This window comes from Fukomys damarensis, unplaced genomic scaffold (assembly GCF_012274545.1).
Source record: "Fukomys damarensis isolate Sample0158 unplaced genomic scaffold, DMR_v1.0_HiC HiC_scaffold_5, whole genome shotgun sequence".
Classification (NCBI taxonomy): domain Eukaryota; kingdom Metazoa; phylum Chordata; class Mammalia; order Rodentia; family Bathyergidae; genus Fukomys; species Fukomys damarensis.
In genome coordinates this window covers 40,487,788-40,494,615 of record NW_022900917.1, presented here as the reverse complement: position 1 = coordinate 40,494,615, position 6,828 = coordinate 40,487,788, and positions in this window count along the sequence as shown.

The window sequence follows — 6,828 nt, the reverse complement described above, 5'->3', positions numbered from 1 at the left end:
GAGAGAGAGAGAGAGAGAGAAGGAGGAGGAGGAAGGAGAGGAAGAAGAATGACAGGAAGAAGATGATGGATGAGGAGGATGAGGAGGATGAGGGGGAGGAAGAAGAGGAAGAAAAGGAGGAAGAAAAAGAGAGAGAAATTTCTTCTACAGGAGATATAGCAGAAGCAATGACCCCAAGGAGGTCAGAGATGATGGTGTCTAGTGTACAGTGGGCACTCACAGTGACAAAGATGGGATAACCACAGTACCCAGAAGAAGAGTTGATAATGGCAAAATGAAGTTGCCCTTTTCTGTTTCTTTTTTTCAGTAAAATATGAATTAAATTTATCAGGAGTGGGGATAGTGTAGAGAGAATGGGGTAAAATCCTGGGAGGGTGTATCAGTGCTTACTAGAGAAAACATTTAATAAAAGATATAAAAATAAATAAGAATTTACAAAATTGGCTTACAATGGCCTCCTTACAGAGTTGTGTGTGGAAGAGTCCAAAGGTCCATCTGTGCACTGGGAATCCGAAGGATGTAGTCAAAGGCCTAGAGTTCCAGGTATTGTCCTGTGCAAGTCCATATCAGGAGGTCGAAGGGTTTGTGATGGAAGCTGAAGGGACCACGCTGGAGGCTGAAAGGTCTGTGCCGGAAGCCAGGATACGGCATCTAAGGTCAAAGAGAAGACTGGAGCATCTCTGAAGGAAACAGAAGTGATCCTTCCTTCTTCATCTCCCTTTTACAGCGTTCTGGCAACAGTTCAACCGAGGGTGAGCCTTCCACACCCAGAACTATCCTGAGCCAATTTAATTGGGCATTTCTCACTCAAGTTGATAGAATCAGTCAGTCACAGAGGGTGATTAGAAGAATGTAGTCAGACAGTGGGCTCACTTGAGATTTTTGGACAGAGCACTTAATTTCTGCAGTTGTATCTTCCTGCAAGTATAGAGAAGGCAGAGTTAGGTTTTGCAAAGCCAATAGGGCAGGGGTAAGAATATTGATGTGAGCAGGTGAGGGCAGGGTGATGAAAATATTGATGTGAGCAGGTGATATGGGTGGTCATGGTCATTGTGCTATCTTCTTTTTCCAAATAACTCATTTTTTTCCTGTTGTGAAAATCAAACAGGTGCAAATTGCCTTAAGTCAATGGAAGGCCTTAGCCAAATACTGGAGAGTTTGACAGATATATTCTCTCTTAATCCCTCTCTGCCTTATCATAGTTCTAGCAATGGCTGGCATTTCCTGTGGCCACAGATTTTGGTATATGTCACAGTTTAGATCTAAATTGTGTCCCAAAAGTCTCACATCTTCAGAGGTGGGGTCTTTGGTAGGTGCTTAGAACATGACGGCTTCATTAGTGGATTACTCCATTGATGAGATCATAATTAATGGCATTATTGGGACGTAAGGAAACTTTGGAGGTGGGGCCTAGTTAAAGCAAATGAATGATGGAGGCATGGTGTTGGACTATATATCTTGGTTCTTGCTCTTTTTTCTCTGGCTCATTCCCTTTGTCTCTCCTTGCCAGCTGTTGTGAGGTGAGCAGCTGTCCTCTGCCATGTCCTTCCACCATGATGTTCTGTCTCATCTTAGGTCCACACCAATCAATGATCAGGTGGTTGTGACTGAAACCACTGAAACTGTGAGCCAAAATAAATCTTTCTCCTCTCAATTATTTTTCTCAGTGTTTGGTCACAGCAACAAAAACTTCACTAGCATAACCCTCCTCTCACCATTCTTGCTCTTTGCTTCTGCTCCAGTGACCTTATTTTCTCCCCTGCCTCTTCTGGCTGCTGGTGGTAATAGCTTCCCACCTTCCTATTCCCTTCCTTCTTCACCATTTCTTATCAATTCCCTCAAGTTGCCCACTCCTCTGTGAGTAGGCCTTTCTTAAAACTCTCTCCAGTTGAACCCTTTTGAATGAGTCATCTTTTCCTAGTTAGTTCTCTAACAGAGACAGAGGATAGAGAAATAATGTGAAGGCCTCTGAGTCAGAGGTGCCTATGGGGTTGAAGAATTGTTGAAGTGTGAATTAAAGAGTGAGTGGTCAGAGATTGGGATGCTAGAAATTATTTCAGAGGTTCTATAGTCATTGGCAATGAGTTGGGCTGAGTAGGATGGTGAGAGTGGGTGGCAGGGATAGATGGGGGGGCCTAGAAGTAAGGAGTGTGGGCAGTAGGAGGCTAGGGTGCTTGACACATACTTGATATAGCTACTAAGTCATTGAGAATGACTGAAAGATTCAAATGGAAAGGGAGCCAGTGAGTGAGCCAAGCACTACCATCTGCTGTGAGTGAAGAGGAGTCAGAGAGGTTGGCAGATGATTGCCATGGCAGTGAGTGGGTGGGTACAGAGCCAGACAATGGAATTCCAGAAAATCTGGGTTTTTGAGCCAGGAAGAAATATCTGTCAGCAGCAATGAGGGTCATGAAAGACACTCTACCTCTAGGCTCTGTGGCGTGTGGGGTGTAGGAGAGGAAAAAAAAAACCCTGCTGCTTCTTGAGAAGGCTCTAGGGAAATCAGATTTCTGTTTTCAGTTAGAGCTATAGCCAGATTCCTGAGAAAAATGGAGAAAACATTCAGAAAGAGATGGAGAGGGCTGGGGATTTAGCTCAGTGGTTCCGCCACCTGCTTCACAAGCACAAGTTTCCAACTTGTATCCCTGGTATGAGAGAGAGAGACAGAGAGATGGGGGGAGGGAGAGAGAGAGAGGGGTGGGAATTTGGCAGTTGGCACATCTAGAGTTCTGGAGGATCCAACATGGGGGGCAGACTAGAAAGATGCTTTTTGTGTAAGTCAAAAGATGAACAGAACCTTGTGGAAGAGAATGTGGTCATGTTGGAGGTTTGCACATGGTCAGATATGTCAATCTAAAATGACTGTTAGAGGAACTGGTGCTCCAAAGCAGTGTTTATTTAGGAATAGTAGAGCACTGCAATCTGGTGTATACTGCTATGGTGAAACAGGCACATCTGAGGTATTTGGGGCAGTGGGGAAGCTTTTAAAAGCAGAAAGGGGAAGTCCACACAAGTATCTTAAAGATCACTGGTGACAAGTGCTAGTTGTAGGAGTTGGCATTAACCCATTAGTGGAGATGACCATTAGTAGGCAAGTGTCCATGTGAAGCAGCTCTCTGAAATATTGTAGCTTTGAGGAATTTTTTTGTATGGTTTCCACCATATGCACAAGTATGTGAGGTCTCACTTTTCATGGTCTCCAGACTCAATTTTGGTTAAGTTTGATGTAATCAATTCATTTTGATATTGGTAACTTTCACAGGCAGAACAAGTTTTCAAGCATGGAGGAATGAATTATTCTGATGGTCTTATAGTGGGAAATGGGGACACCGACTAAAATTTTGGCTTTCCTTTTAGGAGTGGCCTTTTGGGATGATTTATAGGGATGATGGTAGGGAAGTTTATAGGAAAGATGGCCCTCATCCTTCCTCATTGTATTAGTCAGCCTTCTGTCACTAAAGTGGAATAAAAGACATAGGTTACTTATGAAGTCAAGACAAGTTCATTTTGGCTCACAACTCTGGGGTTCAAGTCCAAGATTGGGTGGCTGCATGGTACAAGCCTCTTCTGATTGCTGCTCATCATGGTGGAAGCATATATTATAATGTGTGTATCATGATCTGGGAGTAGAGATAGAGTTGTTGGCTAGCGTCTCACAACCCTTCTGGGGCCTCCCATCAGGTCCCACCTCTTGCAGAGCCTCAGTACCTCCCAGTACTGCCACTCTGGGGACAAAGCCATTATATATGGGTCTTTAGGGGACACTCATTCAAACCAAACCAAGGGTAGATCATGGTGGTGGGGAAAGTGATCTTGTGAAAGCATATGGGGCTTGCCAGGCTCTCCTCAAGCAGGCTGATTGCTCATTTGTGTCCAGCCTTGGAGGCCATTGTGTGCCCAGAATAGTGCTAGTCTGTGTATTGCAACCATACTCTGTATAAGTTATACAGTATTTTGTCACATGTATCCTAGAGCCTGAAATATTAGGAGTCTCAGAATATTTTTAATGATTTTTAAAGAACAGAAAATAATTTATTTGGAATTGTCTATTTGGGAAAAACTGGCACAGTTTAGAAATATAAAAGAGCAGCAAGATTATTTTTTCCCTTAAAAAAGTTTTTATGGTTTGTGTGTAGATGTCCCTACAAAACCTTATATGGTCATAAGTGGGGCTTTTTCAGAGGGGGCTGGATCTAGAGAGTGTGTCACTCTAATTGATTCATGGTGCAGTGCTAGGCTCATGGATTAAGGGTGTGTTTCTACCTGCCCTGTTTTGTTTGCCTGAACTTCTCCTCTGTGATGCCCCTCTGCTAAGCCACCATGCTTGGAGCCAGCCAGTTATGGACTGAAACCTGTACATACAGTGAGCTAAGTAAACCTTCCCCCTTTTAACTTTAGGTGTCAGATATTTTGTCTCAGCAACAAGAGAAAAGCAACTACACAGAATTTGGTACCAGAGAAGTGGGGAAATTGCTGTGATATTACCTGGCCATGTAGCTCAAGAACCTTTGTAACTGGCTTGTGGGAAGGAAAAGAGGAAAGATTCAGAGATACAAGCAGAAAAAAAAAAAAAAGCTAACATGCCTTATGCCTTATATTCTGGTCAGAGCTCAGAAGACCAAAAAGCTGATTTTTTTGTGGGGGGAGGGTACCGGGGATTGAATTCTGGACCTTGTACTTGTGAAGCAGGCAGCAGAACCATTGAGCTAAATTCCCAGCCCAGCTGATAGAAATCTTACCAGTAAAGACCAGATTCTGCAGGCTTCTACCGGGAAGGACTGAATTGTTGGACTCCAGGCAATGTGTGTTATGCCTTGGCAGAAAGTTTGTCTGCATTTTGCTCATTTCCAGAGACTTTGCTTGAGACTGATATTAAGGGTGGCAGATGAATTAACTTAGCAGAACAAAATTCAAGGCAGTCTAATGTTGAGGTGGTGGCATGGCCATTGTTGGGGCTTTTAGGCAGATTTGTGTTGAAAATCAAGAGCAAAGAGCACAACAGAATGACTTAAAACATTTTGAGTTTGTCCAGAAAGGAAGCTCTAGTAAAGCTGTGCACTGCAAAGATAAAGCAGAGGGGATCTTAATTGCTGACAAGGAACTGGATAATTGAAATTACAGCCTGAGGGCATCACAAGAAGCAGCATGTTCCAGAATGGTGGTGATCTAGAGACTTTGCTCCTCAGGATTGGGTTCAGAGTGCTCCGTGATCCAGGCACTCAACCCTTACACCCAAGACAGAGGGAAGCACTTTATAGCTTCTCTGGCATATCTGAATGCAGTGGCACTACTTAATGCATATTGGGACCTTTAGAAAGTCAAATAAGTGTTATTTGACCACAATTACTGTCTATAACTGAGATGGCTAAGTGATTGATGGGTGGGTAGTATATAGAGTATGGAAACACTGGACAAAGGGATGGTTCCCACCAGGTTGGTGGGATGCTCAAAGACCACATAATGCTTCTCAAAACATTATGCCATGGAAAACTTATGAGTGGTTAATATCTGGAATTTTACATTTAACTTTTTAAAGACAATCATTGACTGGTAAGTGAAACCACACAAACAAAGCCAAACCTAAGGAGAATGAATACTGTAGTAGTAGTTTATTACAGTAGGAAATGAGCACTAAACTAGGAAAGATAAGAGAAAGAAATCTTCAAGATAAAGACAAATACTAGGCTTAGTCACAATGCAGCAAGCTTCTTGCATTTCTTAGGCAAATTTTCACTCCTCTGAGCATCATTCATACCCACAGGCATTTTCTGGGGTCCTCAAACTGCCTTCCAACTACCTTATCAAATCATAACATGATTGTTGCCCACCTAAGTGGAGCAGGGCTTCGAAGAAACAGGAGAAACCAGGGGAAGTAATCAGGAATATGACATGGTGGTGTGAGCTGGAGTTCAGCTTTAGATGTACTTGGTTTCCTCACACTGATGTCTGGCTTCAGGGGAGTGGGGCAGCCCAATGAAGGGCCCCTGCAAGCAGCAAAAGATTTAGGCCTGGGACATAGGCGCATGATTTAAACTCTAATTGGAAATTGCTCAGTATGGTAGTGATGGTTAACAGCACTACAATGGCTTAGGTCTATGAGGTGGTGAATGCAAAAAAAAAAGCAGGAGGTTTAGTCTGGGTATCCATATCAAAGAAGCTGATTTGTATCTATGGCATTTTAAGGATAATTATTTTCAGAGTGCTTTTCAAACAATAACTTCCCACAAAATCTTCATAAGCCTGGATGGTGAAACTTTATAAAGCCTACAATATTTTTTTACTCTATTTGTTAGGGAATTGATCATGTTAAAGTATGCTGTGACGCCGCCTCACAGGCTGCATTCTCCTGGTACATCTTGGCTCCTAAAATGACCTCATGCCCTTATCTCTGGTTTCCCTCCCCACCAAGGCCACAGTGGTCCAGGAAAGTTGAAACCTGTGTCTGCAGGACTGGGCCCATAAAAGCAATCTGGCCTGTGATAGGTTAAAAGTAGCTCACTCCTCATAAATAAGCAATAGCCCACCCCAAACTGATAAAAGGACCTTCCTTTCTTTGTTCTCTCTCTCCTTCTGCTTCTTCTTCCTCCTCTCTCTCTCTCTCTCTCTCTGTCTGCCTTCCTGCCTCCTGCTCGCCTCCCTACAATAAAGATCTCCTGCCGGACCTCTCGGTGCGTGAGTGGCCTAATTGGGAAGGGGCACCCGAAAGGGCACGCGAACCCCCCTTTCATTGGTGTCAGAAGCGGGATCTGGGATTGCCAGGCCCATGGGCTAAACGCCTGGGGCCCGAAACCCAGATTCTAGGGCGCCCCTGTTCGACCTCCGCCCGAC